This window comes from Diceros bicornis, chromosome 23 (assembly GCF_020826845.1).
Source record: "Diceros bicornis minor isolate mBicDic1 chromosome 23, mDicBic1.mat.cur, whole genome shotgun sequence".
Classification (NCBI taxonomy): Eukaryota; Metazoa; Chordata; class Mammalia; order Perissodactyla; family Rhinocerotidae; genus Diceros; species Diceros bicornis.
This window is the reverse complement of record NC_080762.1, coordinates 18,326,552-18,348,022: the sequence shown is the minus strand read 5'-3', so window position 1 is coordinate 18,348,022 and position 21,471 is coordinate 18,326,552.

Sequence of the window (21,471 nt, the reverse complement as noted above, 5' to 3'; positions counted from 1 at the left end):
AAAAACAATTGAAACTACTTTTGGTGATGTTGAGAAGGGTATACATTAAGATGAGGGGCTCGGGGCCAAAGTTAAGACAGAGGATTAAAGAATTTTCTAGCTAATTTATTCCTTTCTATTTTTTTTAAATTTTTATTTATTTATTTTTCCCCCAAAGCCCCAGTAGATAGTTGTATGTCATAGCTGCACATCCTTCTAGTTGCTGCATGTGGGACGTGGCCTCAGCACGGCCGGAGAAGCTGTGCATTGGTGCACGCCTGGGATCCGAACCCAGGCCGCCAGTAGCGGAGCACTAACGCTTAACCGCTAAGCCACAGGGCCGGCCCAATGTATTCTGGACCTCACTTTTACTCGAATTATCTTGGGTATTTGTCAACTGAAGATACTCAACCACAGTCATTTATCAATAAGAATCATTTATTGCTCATTGGAAACACATATCAGTTCTAAAGAATTCATTAATTCATTCAGCGAAGATTTGCTTTCCACTTATTATGTGCCAGCCACTTTTCTGAGGGCAGGGAATGCTGAGGTCAACAAGACGGACAAGACTTTCCTGAACTTGATGGATGAGAGACAGGTGAATCAGGGTGACCTCAGACTGGGGAAGCGCTATGGATGGTGCACTAGAGACTGCTATAAGCTTCTGGGGTTTAGACTAAAAATTTCAGGATGGTGAAATTTAAGCAAACATAAGGCCAGGAACAGAAAAAGGGATGAGAAAAATAGTCACCAGAATAAAATTAGGTACCAGCGATGTTTTCTTTCGCTAGCTGCCTGCCTTCAACACTGAAGGACTTCCAGCTCTCCTGCAATCAGGCAGCTGGCTACTCTCCATCCATTGCTTAAACTGAGAACCTCTGTGACCCAAGGACTCGTTCTTTCCGAACCCTCAACCTAACGCAGAATCAGTTTGCAATCCAAAATCACTCTTCTCACACTTTTCTTTGATGCTGTAAACCTTGGCAGAATGTGTCCCTCTGTTGTGTCCTCTTAAGTATGGTGACATTATGTTGGTTTGGTTCTTTTATGGGAATTACCCAGGTGCATGGAGGAGGGGAAGGCAGCCAAGGCAGGCAGCTGAGAAGTCTGGCTGTGGTGAGGGCAATTTTGTCTTCCAGGCACAGGCAGTTGATCATTACTATTGAGTCCAGCATTGTTTGGTTTTTCTTGTTGTTCCAAATTGTTTTAATATCTCCCTCTTTAGCTGCTTTCTACTCCAGTTAATCCTCCACACAGTTGCCCAGAGTTTTTTTGTTTTTTCCTTTTTCAGAAACAAAATCTAATAGTTGTCCAGGTTGTTCTCCTGCATTCTCTGTTAAAAATTCCATGTTGACACACCTAGATCTGGTTAATTAATTGGCTTTATTCTATTCAATATATGAATATACCACATCTTATTTGTCTATTCCCCTATTGCTGGCCCTTTAGTGTGTTTCAACTTTATTATTAGAGTCTTATCTAGAGTCCTGTATATACTTAGGTTAATAACTCTTGATTTGTTTTATTGCACGTCTACATTGCAAACATTTTCTACCATTCTGAGGCTTGCTTTTAAGTTCTTAATTTTGATATGATCAAATTTGTTAGTTATTTTTTGTTATGATTTTTGACTTTAGTGCTTTTCTAAGAAATTCTTCTCTGTTGTAAGGTCATGAAGACATTCTCCTGTAATTCTTTACAAAATGTTTTAAATTTTATTCCCATTTAGGTCTTTAATTCATCTGGAGTTTATTTTTCTAAATGATATGAGGAGGGGATCTAAAACACTTTTTTTTTTTCAGATGGCTATCCAAATATCTCTTAGTCTATGTTATATCTGCCATATAACAAGATCTCAAATATGCACGTGTATGTTTCTGGGCTCTATTCTGTTCCACTGACCTATTTGAGTCTACCTGTGCCAATACTATACAGTTTTGTGTTTGTTTGTTTGTTTTAGGTGTACAACATAATGATTTGGTAATTGTATATATTGTGAATCAATATATACTAGATCAACACAATAAGTCTAGTTAACATCCATCATCACATAGTTACAAATTTTTTTTCTTGTGATGGGAACTTTTAAGATTTACTCTCTTAGCAACTTTCAAATATGCAATACAGTATTATTAACTATAGTCGCCATGCTGTACATTACATCCCCATGACCCTTGTTTTATAAATAAAAGTTTGTGTCTTTTGACCACTTTCACCCATTTTGCCCACCCACCACCCCATCCCTCTGGCAATCACCAATTTGTTTTCTGTATTTATGAGTTTGGTTTTTGTTTTGTTTTGTTTTGTTTTTAGATTCCACACGTAAGTGAGATCATACAGTATCGGTCTATCTCTGTCTGACTTGTTTCACTTAGGATAATGTCCTCAAGGTCCATCCATGTTGTCACAAATGGCAAGATTTCCTTCTTTTTTATGCTTGAATAATATTCCATTGTATATACAAACCACATTTTCTTTATTCATTCATCCATCGATGGGCACTTAGGTTGTTTCCATATCTCGGCTATTGTAAATAATGCTGCAATAAACATGGGGGTGCATATATCTTTTCGAGTGAGTGTTTTTGTTTCCTTCAGATAAATACCCAGAAGTGGAATGCAGTTTTAATGGTTATTACTTCATATTAAACTTTTCTTCTCTTTTTTTTGTGAGGAAGATCAACCCTGAGCTAACATCCATACCAATCCTCCTCTTTTTGCTGAGGAAGATTGGCCCTGAGCTAACATCCATGCCCATCTTCCTCCACTTTATGTGGGACACCTACAGCATGGCCTGACAAGCGGTGCGTTGGTGCGGGCCTGGGATCTGAACCCTGGACTCCAGCAGCGGAGCGCACACACCTAACCACTAGGCCACCGGGCCGGCCCCCATATTAAATCTTGATATCTGGCAAAGCAATTTCCTTTTTCTTATATTTTGCCTTGAATGCACAATTATTTTGGCTATTTCATTGGAATAGGTTTGTAGAGTTCTGACAGATCTTTTGGACTTGGACTGGAATTGCATTTAATATAGACTAAATTTGATAGTACTGAGATCTTTTAAATACTGATTTTTCCCTCCATAAACATGCTATATCTTTCCATTTAATCATATCTTCTTTTATGTCCCTCAACAAAATTTTACAACTTTTCCCATAAGAACTTTGTATATCTTTTGTTAAATTCATTTCTTGGTGCTTTAATATTTTCTTATCTTATTGTCCTGTCTAGGACCATTACTACAATATTGAAATTCAGTGGTGACAATGGGATTTCTTGTTTTGTTTTGGAATTTAAAAAGAACTCTTTTAAAGTTTCACTATTAAGTATAAGATTTACTCTTTGATAGACACCCCTTACTGGATTAATAAAGAACCATTCTATTTTTAATTTTTATTTAAATCGTAAATGTGTGTTGAATTTTATCAAGTGCTTTTTTGCACCAGTTAATATCACCAAATATTTTCTCCTTCAATTTGTTATTGTGGTAAATAATTCTAATTTCTAGGTCAAAAAGTTGCAAATATGTCTTATCTTTTGTAAATAGCATATAACAGGATTTTTAAAATTCCTATATGACTACTTCCTTACTTTCTGGCACTTCAAGATGCTCCAGGCCCATCTTATATTTTCCCTGCTCTAGCCCTAGAAGCAGCCATTTCTTCAAGGATCCCTGGTTCCTTTCAGTGGAGAATGGTATTTAGAAAGCAAGCCGAGGAGCTAGGCGTGCTCATTGCTGTTGGGGTATTCTAGATTCTCTCAGTGGACAGAGGTAGAAAGTATATGTGTGTATATAACTCCTGTCTATACTGATTTTTAATTTCTAGATTTGTAGTTCTAACTTCACACAGGTGATCAGAAATTGAACCCAATACTCAGGCACGGCTTTTGGTTCAGTTTCTTGAGAGTGATTCTTTTTCCACTCATCACTCAGTGTTGCCAGCTTGCTTTCCATGATGTATTGTTGGGCCAGTGAGCCGAGGTTTTTCCCTCTCTGTTCCATGGACTGGACTCTTTTTTCCGGTTCCTATCTTTAGGCAGGGAGCTCAGTTCCAATGTCCCACTAAATACAGGATTTGCAGCCTCAGCCATAATCCTCTCAAGCATCAGATCCTACCCCCTTACTTTATGTCTCCTGACACTCCTTAGGGCTATTTAGCTTGTGTCACCCCTTCAATTTTAAGTTTCTTCACAGTTTCTGGTACCTATGGGCATCCTTTTCTTACTGTGGAACTCTAGTAAGTATAAGAAGCAATATTTGATGTTATATTTTATCTAGCATTTCTACGTGTTATTTGTGTGTATTTGTATGTATCTTCACATTTGCTTCATCTGCTGTATTGATTAGAAATTCTGTCTATTTATAGCCAAGGAAACAATTACCAGAAAATTTGCATGACCCAAGGTCGCACAGCGAGTTATTGACAGCACTGTCTGCACTCCCATCTCTGGGCTTTCCACTTTACTTTCCTGTTCCTGTGGTAACTGTAATAGTTGCAAAATGTTTTAAGCCTTTTCATATCTGACTTTTTTTTCCCAAAAACTAATTCAGTTCTAAAAACTTCCAGAGTTGTACACTGTGATCAACTTCCCTTGAATTGTTGCCATGGAACTGACAGGGAAGGGCAGAAGATCACAATAGACTTAGAATGGATTCCCCTTCATTTTAGGACATCGTAAGTACATTTAATCTGCAAGCTTAATTTTGGAAAAGAACAATACTTGGCAAACGCAATACCCTTAAAATTGCAGAATTCATATAGAGCTCAAATGTTAGCTATATGCAAACCCATCAGTTTGTTGGAATTTATATAGACAATATTTATACCTCGCCCTCCACTTTGAAAATATTTTAAATGATTAGATTTAAAATGTTTAGATTTAGAGATATAGGTCAAATTCTGGACTTTCTCTTGCTAAGGAAGAGGCTGATGTGGGGCATATTGAAATGGGAGTAAACGTTTGCTTTCTAGTTCAGAGGATGGAAGAAGAGAAATCATTAAAATACTCTCATTCCGTTGAGCTTCGTTGGATTTTCCTTATTGCATAGTCTTTGTAACAGTTGGTTGCTTATTTGTGGTTGTCTTGTGACATTTAAAAAGTAATAACACTGAGAAAATATTTACATAATCAAATACTTTCAAAATTAAAGTTCTTTATTGATAGTTTGAATTGTATCAAATAAGTTAAACATTGTTAATTTAATTATAATTTTCTCTGAGAAACAAGTAAAGACAATAAAAACAAGCAAACAAAATAGCCCCCTCCTGACTTCTAACCAAACCTCTCCATTGATGCCAGATGGAGATCAGATATAAAACATGACTGATACTTCATTACTCATATTATTTTCGAGCAGAAGAAATTACACTATCAAAAATGCTTTCTAAATAGGTCACAACTGGGTTGTGAGAATCACTTAACTAGATTTCTTTCCTTAATCTGACATCCGCATTAATGATGTGTGATGCTGATTAAAATTCAAGGATTAGTTGTGCTTGGGTAAACCACAAAAGTAACTTTTTAAGCTCAAATTCTCAAATTTTTGTAGCAAATATCATGTGTGATGAAGCTTTGGCTACTTGTGGGCTTCTCAAGAGTAAATAAATTAAAAGCTTACCTGTGTGTTTTGTGGGAAATTATTAAGCTCTTTTAAAATATTTATTAAAATACCATCACTGGAACTATATTTCAATTGATTTATCCTAAGAACCAAAATGCAATGTACAACCAGGAGATTTTTATTCATGGTCATTTTTTATGACTGAACGTCAAAGCAGGATTCATGTTAACAATTTATACAATTTTTACTCATCCACATGGTCTGGAAAATATTAATGGAAGTTGCTATTGGGCATGATGTTCTCATTCTAGAAAAAATTTATGTAGTTATAGAAGAGCGAGACCTCAAGTCCAAGATTATTGGCTATCATTGACTATAAGATTTTTTTACCTTTTATATGAAAAGAGCAAGAGATATAAATTAAATAAGTATTAATTTATGTTAGTTATTCCAAAGACGCTTACCCACTAATCACTGAAAAATAATTTGGAGGCCCAAGAACTGTGTGAGCATTTGATGAATTAATGTCTGCAATGACTTCACAGGAGCATCATGGAATCCCATGATTCTTATTCTCATGGAATCCCATATTATTCCTTTACTTCGAGACTGAAGCAGTTTAAGGCCATGGGCCTAAAACTGAAAGAGATAACCTTCGTCTCTGCTTTCACGCTGCAGGAATTTATCAGTTCTTCATGTTTACATCTCTACTGGAAAGACTAAATCCTTATGCTACTATACAACAGCTCTCTGTTTTAACAGTGCATCTTTTCCATTTTGATTCTCTCTCTCCTGCTTTCAGAAACTTTTACAGACAAACTTTTATTAGAAAAGAGCAGCCATTCCCACAGCAGCCTCTGTTGTGAACAGACCACCTTCCCTGTTGTTTCCCCATCAATGGGTTCCTGGGCAGTAACATGAGTTAATGCCGAGTTGGCAGAATCTTGGCGCACAGGGCGGAGTGTACATACTCTACCCAGAGCCTTGCCCAGGCACCTGCTTTAATGTCTTTCTGCAGAGGCTAATTGTAATGTTCTTTAAAAGAAAGGAGCGAAGTATTTTTGCTGTTCTTTTTTCCTCTTTGCTTTCTTTTGGTTCTCCCACACATGTGTTTTCTCTAAGGAAGGAGGTAACAATCTGACGCTTTGATTTATCCTATAATTCCCCGTTGTGCTTCCTGAACAAAAAGCCTGTTCAAGAGGACAGTGGGAACGTTTTTCATTACTACTTCTGAAGAAAAAGAAAACTAGCATCACATAATAGCGCGGTGGTTCTATAGCATTAAAGGTCTACCTGGGAGGCCGGGCTGATTGCGCAAGCGGTTAAGTGCGCGCACTCCACTGCCGGGGCCTGGGGTTCGCCGGTTGGGATCCCGGGCGCGCACGGAGGCACCGCTTGTCAAGCCATGCTGTGGCGGCGTCCCATATAAAGTGGAGGAAGATGGGCACGGATGTAAGCCCAGGGCCAGTCTTCCTCAGCAAAAAAGAGGAGGATTGGCTTCAGATGTTAGCTCAGGGCTGGTGTTCCTCACAAAAAAATAAATAAATAAAAAAAATAAAAGTCTACCTGTCTCTTTTACGCATTTCTCTCTGGAAGTCCTAAAAGCCGAATTTTCTGCTCTGGGTGGGAGAAAAAGATGTGGAGTGTGTGTGTGTTTGTGTGGTATTAAATACGATGAAACAGTTAAACAATTAATTGGAGAAAAATAAACCTATTTTCATCCTTCCCACTTGCCCTTCCCTAAACTTGTCCACACTCACCAATCCTGCTGAACATCCCCAAACACAGCTCCTTAATCATCTCATTAGGCAGCGGAGCCAACACCTGATCAGCTCTTGTCGACCAACAGGCATTCGGAACTTGAAAAAAATCCATTTGAAAAGATTTGACTTTTCCCTCTTAAAAAATACCCCAATTATTTTAAAAACGCTGACACATTAGCAATTACTGTCACCCTCTCCAAATGGGGTCCCGCCTGTCTTCTCTTTAGGAACAGTGGCTTCCTACACACTTAACTTGACTGCTCTGTCTGAAGTGGTCCTCCCACTGTCACTTAGCTGGGAGATTTGTCTCTGGCTTATCAATGTTTTCTAGGCACTCTTGACAAGTAAACAATGGTGACATGGGAAGGGGCTTGACACTTTGAGAAGATGATCACACTCTTTGATACTGGTGAAACCCCACAGGGAAGAAAGTCGATTTTGTAGAAGTCTTTTGTGAAGTAAGTGGTGGCTGGGAGTGAGGTATGTGAAATAGATTCATGCCCAGTTATCGGTATTTAGCGGGGAGTAGCAGGGATGCTGAGCCCCCTGCAGAGCATGGGACAGCCTTATGAAAGGAAGAATTGTTCCATCAAAATGCCAAAAGTGCCCCTGGAGGAAAACCCTGGGGCTAGTGTATATTGAAGAAGGAAGAGCGTTGTCTTAAGTCCTTCCCGGGTCCCCATCTGACAATTGTGATTCTGTGTCATAGGCAGCCCCTGTTGCTCCCAGTTCCACTGTGGGCCACAAGTCGCCTTGCTTCTAGTCACTTTCTGACATTCCTGGGTGCAATCCCTTCAAAGAAAGAGGGAGAAATGTTTCTCCCTCTCCTTGGGAACCAACATGGGGACCAGTGCCTCAATACTCTCCACAATTGCACTGTGTTGTTTATCTGATTCTACTGAGATTTTGGCGTAACCAAAGAGAATGACCCTGTAAATGGGAACATATGTAAAACTTTGCAGTACGTATGACTTTCTCCATAGTTCAAGGGGAAAAAGCACTGAAGTTTGTGATTTTTGCTAACCGTGCTTAAGTCTGAGATGCTCTGTTAGAACATCCTCTTCTTTTCATCTCTGCCATCTGAATCCACCTTTTAGAAACTTTGTGCCATCCCTACAGAATTATCTTGCCCCAGGATCCATCACCCTCCTCACCAGTACATTTTCCGAAGTCTGGGTAAATCTATCTAGAAATACACATGCACACGCACACACACATACATATATATTATAGCTGATGGATATATTACAGTCTCTGACACTAGTAGGGGTTTAATCAAGACTTGTTGAACGAACAAATAAATGAATGAATGAATGAAAAAACTCCTTTCCTTTCTATTCTTGCAGGTAAATCCTTTTTTTTTTTGCTTACGATAGATTTGGTTTCTGTCCCTTGACGTTAATAATCCTGACTGATATAGAATTGAATTGCTTTTTTTTTTTTTTTAATTCTTATCTTCTGAGAAGGAGAATTCAATCCAAACCCAGTATTTGCCAACAGACAGTTTGTCAGATACCGTCGGCTCAACTCTGCCCTTGGGCACTAGAAAGCCCTTCTCAGAAATACAGTTGGATAATACTTGATTCACAATCCCACTTCAGATGTTTAGCAGGCTTTCTTCTAGTGCAGCTCTGTTGAACTGAAATGAGATCTTCTGCTAACCCTGCTTTCTACCACTCTGAGTAAATAACATACACAAGAACTTCAGTCCCCATGAATGCTGTCATCAGCTCTTCCTGAGACCCTCACCTAAAAGCTGTGAGGACCAAGACTACACCTATATCCCTTCTTCCCTCTTAGTGCCCAGTTGTTTTCTGGGTGTAGCCATCTCTGTGTGACAGTAGAAAGAGAGATTCCAAGGTAGAGCGAGATGAAGGAGGGACTCTGGCTTCTCAAGAAGTGTCACTCACATGGCAAGTTGCCCAGCTTTCCGACTGACGTTTTTCTGACCCAGTGATTAAACAGTGGGAAGTAGTAAAGTTGTCTCTCTCCCTATTATCGTGGGAGTATCATACCGCTTCTCTGTGTGGTTAGTTTCACCTGTTGTACACTTAGAGGAAATTCCTCTCCAATTCTGCGGATCAACTGAGTATCATTTTTAGGTTGCAGCCTCGGAAATGTCTACATCTTTTTTGGGTTCTTTATAATATTTTAGTGGAAATTTGGAGAGACCATGTTAGAACTTAAACTAAAAGACCTAATGATTATTTACATACAAGTTATATTTCAAGTATTTTTTAGGGCCTTTATTCAAATATCACCTATACACTCATGTGTGACTCAAACCAGTATTTGCATTTATACACTCCATGTTTCCATAATGTGATTCTCTAATTTGGAGGCATGGTTTCAAGCTTTGAGCTTTCACCATTGCCAGTGTTGGAACTCTAGTCCCCCTGCCTCCATCACAAATCCTTCCAGTCCTCAAGAAGATGTTAAAAGGCTCAATGTTAAGTTGTCAGAATATGCCTCCTGCCTTAAGGCCCTCCATTCACTGTTGGGCCATTATTTCCAATGGTGTTGGTGGCCTTGGTATGACATTCAGAGTTTGTCTGGAGCCTTATTGATGACAGCCACAATATTTGTTTTCCTCACTGATGACTGCTCTTAAAGTTCTTCTGATTCATTTAGATTTAAGTTCTTTCAATGAACTATACTTTGTAAGGCATATACTCCTTACTTTGTAAGAAGCCTTATACTTTGCAAGAAGCCTATAGACTGCTTACACACTCTGTGTCCTTCACAAAGGAAACACTTGATGGCTGTTGGTTGATTAATTACCATTAAGGCTGAGGTTGTCATGCGCCAAGTGGCAGGCTCACAGATTGGGATACTGAATCTCAGCTCTACAGACCATTAGAAAACCATCGTGTGAACGAAAAAGGAGTTACTATATGTATTACATGTATTTATTGGCATTTTCTGCTTGTAGTAAGCACTTTCTATGTGTTGTCTCATTTAATTTACTTACTCTAATTTACTTACTCTTTTAAGTACTTTACTCTTTACTGCAGACATTATTATTCCATTTTTACTGACAGAAAAATTCAGGCTCAGAAAAAGAGATTACATGGTCACAGTAACTAGAACAACAATAACTACATAAAATTACATTCTGAAAAGGAAAAATCAGGTGTATACGTATGCAAGAAATTCTTCAAGTATGATGAAGGGTGTGATGTCTGTCCACTGAGGAGACAGCCTGGGCTGGGGACATAGTTGGCATTCAATAGAGACCTGAAGTTCTAGAAGTGTAGATTTCAAGAGCCGCAACTTTAACTTTGAAGTATAACTTTCCTTCTTTTTTTTGTTATTTTATTCTGAAGAAGCTATACCAGGGAATTTGAGCAACAACATAAGGGAATTTGGAATTTCTCTGATTACTTAGCATTTTACGTTATTAATCATGCTCAAGTTAGGCATCAAAAGCTGTTATTAGGACAGTAGCCTTATTCCTGATTATGGAAGGCCATGTTTCCCCTACTAATTGAGGCTTTGTCCTCTAATTGCCCTGGTGTATTGTATCTAGTTCTGTATTTTCAGTTTAATTTTAGAATTTTTCTCCTTGAGGCCCTGTAGTTGGACAATGCTAAGTTCCAGCAAATCAATTGGTATTTGTCTAGTAGGCCGCAGTCTGACAGAATTTTCTGCAGTGATGGATATGTCCTCTATCTGCTCTGCCCAATTCAGTAACCACTAGTCACATGTGGCTACTGAGCATTTGAAATGTGGCTATGCGACAGAGGAATTGAAATTAAATTAAATTAAATTAATTTTAACTTATTAAAATTATTAATTTTAATTAGTTAATTTAATTTAATATAGCCACATATAGCTAGTGGCTACCATATTGGACAGCACAGCTCTAGTGTCTGGCCAATAAAGTGACTAATCAATTTCAGGCTATATTTCAGTCTCTTCTTCCCACTGAATTCTTATCTCAACAGAGCTTTTTCCTTTGTGCAATCCTGTGATTCCTTCCTGCCCTCACCTCTCTCAATTAACTTTCTCTCCTATCACTTGTTTTTCAGCATTTTTCAACCATTACTTACTTGCTTCTAGCAGGAATTTCAAAACTGCTTTATTGGACAATCTTTTCACAGAAGTGTTGTTTTCCTCATTTTCCCTCATATTTGGAAAATAAAACTAATAGTTTGCAAAAGCTGTTTTGTTTTCATCTTACTTAATGCAAAGCAGTATTTCCCAGAGTGTGGAGCATGTTCCTCTAGTGGCATGAGACAATTTTAGATGGTACAGTGCCAAGCATTTACATAATTTTATTACTTATTTTTATTTTAATGACTACTAGAAAAGTCTGATTAGCACCTCACATGTGTAATTTCATGGATGTTATTGCTTAACAGGAAGCTAAAGTAGACATTTAGATTTTAGAAAGAGAGTCATTTAAAACAATATTAAGTAAATAGCAGTACAGGTGGTATGGAGATATGGCAAAACATTAATTTACTTAAAAAATGGCTGAATTCTGGGAAATACAGTTGTTAAATAAACTTTCTGCATCAGGTCCATCCCGTGCCACTTTCCACACATTCTCTGAGCTTCAGCCCGCTGCTCATCACTTGCAAGCGTGCTGTGTGCTGCTTCTCCGTCAGGCCTTTGTTGATCTGGTTACTTCCTCCAGGAGTGCCCCTCTGCTCTCGACCCCTCACTCTCCACAGAGTGAAATTCTGTGGAGCCATCAAGGCCAGATCAAATCCTCCGAGAAACTGTCCATGCCACTTTTTCTTCCTCAACTCTTTCATAAGGCAAATTGCGTCTACCTTCTTAGCCTCATTGTATGTTATTCATTTTTCCAGTGTAGCATTTACCATTTGATGGTTCCATTGGTTGTATACGGATCTGTTTCGCTTACTGGAATTAAGAATTCCTTGAAAGTAGAAGCACTGTCATAATTACTTTTGTACTTAAAAGTCAATCACAGTGGCTAACACATAGTAAATGTTTAAGAAATATTTGTTAAGGGACAAACTCGGTTTTTATTTTTTTATTTTTTTTGTTTTTATTATTTTTTATTTTTTTTATTTAATTTTTTGTTTATTGCAGTAACATTGGTTTATAACATTGTAAAAATTTCAGGTGTACATCATTATACTTCTATTTCTGCATAGATTACATCATGTTCACCACCAAAATACTAATTACAACCCATCACCACACACATGTACTGAATTATCCCTTTCACCCTCCTCCCTCCCCCCGCCCCCTCTGGTAACCACCAATCCAATCTCTGTCTCTATGTGTTTGTTTATTGTTGTTATTATCTACTACTTAATGAAGGAAATCATACGGTATTTGAGCTTCTCCATCTGACTTATTTCACTTTGCATTATACCCTCAATGTCCATCCATGTTGTCACAAAGGCCTGGATTTCATCATTTCTTATGGCTGAGTAGTATTCCATTGTGTATATATACCACATCTTCTTTATCCATTCGTCCCTTGATGGGCACTTAGGTTGCTTCTAAGTCTTGGCTATTGTGAATAACGCTGCAATGAACACAGGGGTGCATGTACCTTTACAAATTGGTGTTTTCAAGTTCTTTGGATAAATACCCAGCAGTGGAATAGCTGGATCATATGGTAGTTCTAGCCTTGATTTTTTGAGGAATCTCCATACTGTTTTCCATAGTGGCTGCACCAGTTTGCACTCCCACCAGCAGCGTATGAGAGTTCCCTTTTCTCCACATTCTCTCCAACACATGTTGTTTCCTGTCTTGTTAATTATAGCCATTCTGACGGGCGTGAGGTGATATCTCATTGTAGTTTTGATTTGCATTTCCCTGATAGTTAGTGATTTTGAACATCTTTTCATGTGTCTGTTGGCCATCTGTATATCTTCTTTGGAGAAATGTCTGTTCAGGTCTTTTGCCCATTTTTTAATTGGGTTGTTAGTTTTTTTGTTGTTGAGATGCATGAGTTCTTTATATATTTTGGAGATTAAGCCCTTATCAGAAGTATGGTTTGCAAATATCTTCTCCCAATTGTTAGGTTGTCTTTTCGTTTTGTTGTTGGTTTCCTTTGCTGTACAGAAGCTTTTTAGTTTGATGTAGTCCCATTTGTTTATCTTTTCTATTGTTTCTCTTGCCCGGTCAGACATGGTGCTTGAAAAGATGTTGCTAAGACCGATGTCGAAGACCGTACTGCCTATGTTTTCTTCTAGAAGTTTCACAGTTTCAGGTCTTACATTCAAGTCTTTAATCCATTTGGAGTTAATTTTTGTGTATGGTGTAAGGTAAGGGTCTACTTTCATTTTTTTGCATGTGGCTATCCAGTTTTCCCAACACCATTTGTTGAAGAGACTTTCTTTTCCCCATTGTATGTTCTTGGCTCCTTTGTCAAAGATTAGCTGTCCATAGATGTGTGGGTTTATTTCAGGGCTTTTGATTCTATTCCATTTATCTGTGTGTCTGTTTTTGTGCCAGTACCATGCTGTTTTGGTTACTATAGCTTTGTAGTATATTTTGAAATCAGGGAGTGTGATACCTCCAGCTTTGTTCTTTTTTCTCAGGATTTCTTTAGCTATTCGAGGTCTTTTGTTGTTCCATATAAATTTTAGGATTCTTTGTTCTATTTCTGTGAAAAGTGTTGTTGGAACTTTGATAGGGATTGCATTGAATCTATAGATTGCTTTAGGAAGTATGGACATCTTAACTATGTTAATTCTTCCAGTCCAAGAGCACGGAATATCTTTCCATTTCTTTGTGTCTTCTTCAATTTCTTTCAGAAATGTTTTATAGTTTTCAGTGTATAGATCTTTCACCTCTTTGGTTAAGTTTATTCCTAGGTATTTTATTCTTTTTGTTGCAATTGTAAATGGGATTGTATTCTTAATTTCTCTTTCTGCTACTTCGTTGATAGTGTACAGAAATGCAACTGATTTTTGTATGTTGATTTTGTATCCTACAACTTTACCATATTCGTTTATTACTTCTAAAAGTTTTCTGGTGGATTCTTTAGGGTTTTCTATATATAAAATCATGTCATCTGCAAATAGTGACAGTTTCACTTCTTCCTTTACAATTTGGATCCCTTTTATTTCTTTCTCTTGCCTGATTGCTCTGGCTAGGACTTCCAGTACTATGTTAAATAGGAGTGGTGAGAGTGGGCATCCTTGTCTGGTTCCTGTTCTTAGAGGGATAGCTTTCAGTTTTTCACCATTGAGGATGATATTAGCTGTGGGTTTCTCATATATGGTCTTTATTATGTTGAGGTACTTTCCTTCTATACCCATTTTCTTCAGAGTTTTTATCATAAATGGATGCTGTATCTTGTCAAATGCTTTCTCTGCATCTATTGAGATGATCATATGATTTTTATTCTTCATTTTGTTAATGTGGTGTATTATGTTGATTGATTTGCGAATGTTAAACCATCCCTGCAAACCTGGAATAAATCCCACTTGATCATGGTGTATAATCTTTTTAACCTATTGTCATATGCAATTTGCTAGTATTTTGTTGAGGATTTTTGCATTGATGTTCATCAGTGATATTGGCCTGTAATTTTCTTTTTTTTTGTGTTGTCCTTGTCTGGTTTTGGTATCAGGGTAATGTCAGCTTCGTAGAATGAGTTAGGGAGCTTCCCCCCCTCCTCAATTTTTTGGAAGAGTTTGAGAAGGATACATATTAAGTCTTCTTTGAATGTTTGGTAGAATTCACCAGGGAAGCCATCTGGTCCTGGACTTTTATTTTTGGGGAGGTTTGTGATTACTGTTTCGATCTCCTTACTGGTGATTGGTCTATTCAAATTCTCTACTTCTTCTTGATCCAGTTTTGGAAGGTTGTATGATTCTAAGAATTTATCCATTTCTTCTAGATTGTCAAATTGGTTGGCATATAGCTTTTCATAGTATTCTCTTATAATCTTTTGTATTTCTGAGATGTCTCTTGTAACCTCTCCTCTTTCGTTTGTGATTTGACTTATTTGTGCCTTCTCTCTTTTTTTCTTGGTGAGTCTAGCTAAAAGTTTGTCAATTTTGTTGATCTTTTCAAAGAACCAGCTCTTGGTTTTATTAATTTTTTCTATTGTTTTTTTGGTCTCTATTTCATTTATTTCTGCTCTGATTTTTATTATTTCCCTTCTTCTACTGATTTTGGGCTTTGTTTGTTCTTCTTTTTCCAGTTCCTTTAGGTGCATTGTTAGATTGTTTATTTGAGATTTTTCTTGTTTGTTGAGATAGGCCTGTATTGCTATAAACTTCCCTCTTAGAACCGCTTTTGCTGTATCCCATAAGTTCTGCCATGTCATATTTTCATTTTCATTTGTCTCCAGGTATTTTTTGATTTCTTCTTTGATTTCTTCGTTAACCCAGTCGTTGTTCAGTAGCATTTTGTTTAATCTCCATGTATTTGTGGCTTTTCTGATTTTCTTCCTATAGTTGATTTCTAGTTTCATACCGTTGTGGTCAGAAAAGATGCTTGGTATTATTTCAATCTTCTTAAATTTATGGAGACTTGTTTTGTGGCCTAATATGTGATCAATCCTGAAGAATGTTCCATGTGCATTTGAAAAGAACGCGTATTCTTCGGTTTTTGGATGGAATGCTCTGTATATATCTACTAGGTCCATCTGTTCTAGTGTGTCGTTTAAGGCCAATGTTTCCTTATTGATCTTCTGTTTGGATGATCTATCCGTTGGTGTAAGTGGAGTGTTAAAGTCCCCTACTATTATTGTGTTACTGTCTATTTCTGTTTTTATGTCTGTTAATAATTGCTTTATATATTTAGGTGCACCTACATTGGGTGCATAGATATTTACAAGTGTTATATCCTCTTGTTGGATTGTTCCCTTGATCATTATGTAATGCCCTTCTTTGTCTCTTTTTGCAGTTTTTGTTTTAAAGTCTATTTTGTCTGATATGAGTACTGCTACCCCAGCTTTCTTTTCATTTCCATTTGCGTGGAGTATCTTTTTCCATCCCTTCACTTTCAGTTTGTGAGTGTCTTTAGGTCTGAGGTGTGTCTCTTGTATGCAGCATATATATGGTCTTGTTTTTTTATCCAATCAGCCACCCTATGCCTTTTAATTGGAGCATTTAGTCCATTGACGTTTAAAGTAGCTATTGATAAGTATGTACTTACTGCCATTTTTTAACTTTTTTTTTTCTCAGTGTTTTAGTAGTCCTTCTCTGTTCCTTTCTTCTTCTATACAGAATTGATGGTCTCTTTAGTTTGACCTCTGTCTGAAAGCTGTACTCTTTAACTCCCCTCCTCCCTCACTTTATGTTTTTGATATCATATCTAATCTCTTTTTTGTGCATTTGTATCCATTACCCTCTTATCATGGAAATAGATAATTTTTCCTATTTGTGGTCTTCTCTTTTCCCCTTAAATTAGTCCCTTTAACATTTCTTGTAGCACTGGTTTCTTGGTGACAAACTCCTTTAATTTTTGCTTGTCTGGGAAATTTTTGATCTCTCCTTCCATTTTGAATGATAACCTTGCTGGGTAGAGTATTCTTGGCTGTAAGTTTTTTCCTTTTAGCACTTTAAATATATCGTGCCATTCTCTTCTAGCCTGTAAGGTTTCTGCTGAGAAGTCAGCTGATAGCCTTATGCGGTTTCCTTTGTATGTAACTTGACATTCTCTTGCGGCTTTTAGGATTCTCTCTTTATCTTTAATTCTGGACATTTTGATTATGATGTGTCTTGGTGTGGGCCTCTTTGGGTTTATCTTGTTTGGGGCTCTCTGTTCTTCCTGTACTTGGATGTCTGTTTCCTTCCTTAGGTTAGGCAAGTTTTCATCTATTGTTTCTTGAAATAGATTCTCTGCCCCCTTGTCTCGCTCTTCTCCTTCCGGGACACCTATAACACGGATGTTAGTGTGCTTGATGTTGTCCCAGAGGTCCCTTAGACTGTCCTCACTCTTTTTAATTCTTTTCTCTTTTACCTGTTCACCTTGCGTAATTTCTTCTAGTCTTTTGTTCAGCTCACAGATCCATTCTTCTGTATCGTCTACTCTGCTTTTGAGTCCCTCTAATGAATTTTTCATTTCCAGTATTGTATTCTTCATTTCTGATTGGTTCTTTTTTATATCTTCCATTTCTTTGTTGACATTCTCACTGAGTTCATCTATTCTTCTCCCCAGATCAGTGAGCATCCTTAACACTCTTAGTTTGAACTCTCTGTTGGGTAGGTTGCTCATTTCTGTTTCACTTAGTTCCTTTTCTGGGGTTTTGTCCTGTTCCCTTACTTGGAATGTATTCTTTTGCCTCCTCATTTTGCCTCTTTCCCTGTGCTTGTGTCTACGTATTAGGTAGGTCAGCTACGTCTCCTGCTCTTGGATAGGTGACCTTATGTAAGTGATGCCTTAGGAGGATTCCAGTGTGCTTCCCTCAGTTCTCAATGTGACCCCTGTGTGGGCTACGTGTGTCCTACTGTTGTGGCCTGTTTGCTTCCCCTGTAGGTGCCCAGGGAGGCCGAGTTATGCTCCTGGCCAGCTGTTGTAATGCTCAGCTGCTTGTAGTTGTTGTGGGCCCTTCAGTCTCTTTATCAGGTGTGGGGAGCCCCAGCACAGTTGGCTGCATGTTCTAATACCACATTTGTGTTGCAGTATTTCTTTTAAGTGAGTAGGCCCCCAGCGTGGCAGGTTGTTAGGCTCAGGGCCTTACAATTGCTGTAAGCCTCTAGCCTATTAGGTCTCTTGTCAGCTCTCTGAGGATTGCAGCTGGGTGGGGCTGGCCTCAGGCACAGGAGCACCCAATTGTTTCAGGCTTTGGAAGGTGGGGCAAACCCCCTATGTGGGTCTTTGAGAAACACAAGTCTTCTGCAGCTGACAAGCCCTGCCGCCCACAGGTCCACACACACAGTCAACACAGTCCTGCCCCATGTGCGTGCCCCGACCTCCCTGAAGTGGACCCGGTCTCTCCACGGCAGGAGCCCCACACACTCCGCCACCGGCCCACACTCTCCACCCGCTCCTTGTGCACGCCCTGCCCCGCTAAACTCCACTCAGTTGCCAGGCTGCAGAGAATCCAGTCACCAATCTATGCAGGCCCACAAGTTGCCTGAGGGCTTGTTGTTGGGTGGGGCCAGTCTCTAGGGTGGGCTGCCTGCCCTGGCTGACCTGGATTAAATTGGTGCTTTAACGGGTGGGGCAGACCCTGGGCTAGCAGACCTCAGGGAGAACTCCAATGGCGTCTGTGTCAGCACGCCCACACCAGGCCACAACAATGGCCGCCGCCAATGTCCCTGTCCCTGGAGAGGTCTCACCTCTCGCCGAGACGCACTCAGGGCCTATTAGGTGAGTCTCTTTTCACCCCAGCACTGTGCATCTTTCTTTCTGGTGATTTTAGGTTGCTTCCTGAAATGGGTGAGTTTGCGTGCGGGCCCTTTAAGAGCCGGTTTTGGTTTCTTTGTGAACCAGCTTTTCTTGGGGTACTCTCCAATGTTTTAGTAGCAGGCAAAGTCAGATATTATGCCACTAGTCTCGATTGTGCTGGGTCCACTAAATGCCCACAGCGGGGGCGCTCCCCGGCTCAGGGCCCCGCTCCTCCAGGGAGGCTGCGTACCTGTGAGCTGCTCCCGGCGGCCGTGACGCTGGCAGCTTGTGAAGGCGGCGTTTTTCCTCTCCAGAAGGGAGTCTCTGCCTCTTCCACCTCAGTTAGGATTGTCCGTTGTTGCAGGAGTTCCTCTTATCCAGTTTTCAGTTCTGTCTCAGGGGTAAGTTTTCCACGAGTAGTTGTAGATTGGCTGTGTCCACGGGAGGAGGTGAGTTCCGAGTCTGCTTATGCCGCCATCTTGAGTTCGCCCCCCCAAACTCGGTTTTTAGATTAGACTTAACTATGTGAAGCCAATTTTAAGCACTCTGCTTCCTCTTCATCCTACATTTGTTATATTTGCAGGCAGCCTTAGGCCATGCTAGGCTTATAAATGCTCAGAACAGCAAGTTACATTTGGTATTAGCCAAAAGAAAACAAATAAGGATACTAACTATGAGGAAAAAACTGCAAAGCTTTCAAAAGCTAAAACAAAATGATTTTTTTTTCTCCTCAAAGCCCCAGTGCATGGTTGTATATCCTAGTTGTGAGTCCTTTCTAGTTCTTCTATGTGAGCCGCTGTCACAGCATGGCAACTGAGAGACTGGTGGTGTGGTTCCGCGACCGGGAAATGAACCCGGGCCACCAAAGCGATGAGAGCGCTGAACTTTAACCACTAGACCATCAGGGCTGCCTCACAAAATGATTTTTTTAATAACTTATACTTCTGCTACCAAAGAGTTTTGAGCCTGAGAATTTAATATATTCAAATAATGCAGGCTAAATTACTCTACTTTATTGGAAAAAAAAGAGATCTTTTTGGTTTTAAGTATGAACCTTGCCCCTGCTGATTTCCTTCACCAAATAATTGTTTGACTCTCCTTTTCAGGTTGTCTGGTTGCTGCATTACAAATATAGCTCTTTGTATAGCTCTTTGCTATCAAGGTCAGATAATAAGATATGTACAGAGAATATCTGAACACAATAAATTTTCTATAAGCTTCCATATGTGAATGGGTCATTTACTTATGTCTAGGACAATAAAAATATACAAGATAGCCAGGATTTATAGGAACAATTTCTGTTTGAATAAAAAGTTAACTACATTACTTTCTAGAAAGCTCTTAGCCTTTTCTTAAAGTGTTTTCTAGCTTGGATAGGCAACATATTTGTTCCAGGGATGTTTCTTTTCATATTAGCTTTTTCCCTCCAGCCTTAAATGAGGCCTAGAAGGTAAGGCCTCATTCCATCTAGATTTTTTTAACAGTGTCTGATTTTGAGAATGTGTAGGACAAATTCCTAAGTCCATTTCTTCATTGCCAGTCAGTCATTTGACAAATACTTATTGTGTGCCAGGCACTGTACTGAGTGCTGGCATAGAAGCTGCCTAGACAAGGTTCTGTAACTCATAAAGCTTACAGTCTCCAGAGAAACACGTAAGAAAATTGATGCTGATTTGGTGCACAAAGAGAGGGCTGTGATTGCAGTCACAAGGGCATCTAATATGGCTATGGGGTCAGGGAAGGCTTCCTGGAGGAGGTGACTCCTGAGGTAGTTTTTGAACAACAAGAAGGTGTCAGCTGATTCAGGAAAGGAGGGAAGACCATTCGGAGCAAGCAGTATGTGGGAAGGGCCAGGGGCATGAAATAGCCCCGCACAGAAGGGAAACTGAGCGTTCTGTTGGGCTATGCAAAGGCGGTTCACACTGAGGAATGGTCGGAAATGAGGCTAAAACGGGGTGGCAAATGGCCAGAGCATGCATGGAGCTTCCACTAAGCTAAGAGATTTGAACTTTATCCTGTTCGCTGGGGGAGCCATTGAAGGGCTAATAGCAGGGAAGTGATAAGGTTAGGTTTGTGTTTTGGACAGAGCACTCTGGCCATGTGGTGGACGGTATACTGTCCAGCCTGGGACAAGCAACCCAATTCAGATCCTGCTATAGTGACCAGACTGAGACGTGACAAGAGCCTGGACAAGGCTTAGTGAAATGACGGGTTGGGGGAAGGGCAGGAAGGGTCTTTAGGAGATAACATTGCAGGACTTGGTGACGGTGGGGTGAGTGAGGAGGCGCAGTGTAGGCACCTCCCAGGGCTCTGCTTGAGCACCTGGGTCAGGAATAATGTTATTTAGGGAGCCAAGTGTCACAGCAGGAGAAGGACGTGGGTGGGTGGGGTTTGGGACATAGTTTTTCTGATGTGTCTCTGGGACACCAAGTGTTGAGACTGGAGATTATCTGAAGTTCTGAGAACGAAATAGAGATTAGAGAGCCATTGGTGGTAGCAAGAGACAACTGAAGCTAAATATGTGGATAAGATCACCCAGGGATCCGGCATTGAATGAGAGAAGCAGGGAGCAAAAGTTGAGGTAAAACCAACAGTTAAGAGGTAATTGGGAAACAAACCAGTCACAGAAGGACAAATACTGTATGATTCCTCTTATATGAGGTAGCTAGAGTAGTCAAATTCATAAAGACAGAAAGGAGAGTGGTGGTTGCCAGGGGATGAGTGGAGAGGGAGTGAGGAAATTATTGTTTAATGGGCAAGGAGTTTCAGTTTGGGAAGATGAACAAATTCTGGGAATGGGTGGTGGTGATGGCTGCACAACAATGTGAATGTACTTGATGTCACAGAAGTATACACTTAAAAATGGTTAAAATGGTAAATT